The sequence below is a fragment of the Bison bison genome, unplaced genomic scaffold (assembly GCF_000754665.1).
Source record: "Bison bison bison isolate TAMUID 2011002044 unplaced genomic scaffold, Bison_UMD1.0 scf7180017864170, whole genome shotgun sequence".
Taxonomy (NCBI): Eukaryota; Metazoa; Chordata; class Mammalia; order Artiodactyla; family Bovidae; genus Bison; species Bison bison.
Window position 1 is genome coordinate 579,143 of NW_011494742.1, and position 415 is coordinate 579,557.

Consider the following 415-nt stretch of genomic DNA (forward strand, 5'->3'; position numbering starts at 1 on the left):
ATGCTGGCCCTCGGCGTCGGCCACAGCGGGAGCTGGGCCAGCAGGCCAGCAGGGTGGCAGGGGGTTGGTGCTGGGAGGTGAGGAGGGGGCCTCGGCACCCACGGGGTTTCGGTGCGTGGGCCCATGTAGGGGGTCTTCGTGGTGAACTGTCTGAGCCAGGAAGAGGCCGCAGGGGCGGGTGGTGTGGCGAGGTAGGGCCCAGGGCCCAGGCAGGCCACCCGCACCGCCACCTGGATCAGGAACCTCTAGCGTGGCAGGGGGAAGGAGGGGTAGGGAGGCCGGGGGTCCCGCAGTGTGCCTGCTGCGGGAGGCTCCTCGGTGGCAGGGCCGAGGAGGATGAGGACAGGCTCTGGGGGGCCGGCCGGCCTCTCCCGATCTGGGCCGAGCCCACAGAGCCGCGCAACCCCGCGTTCTT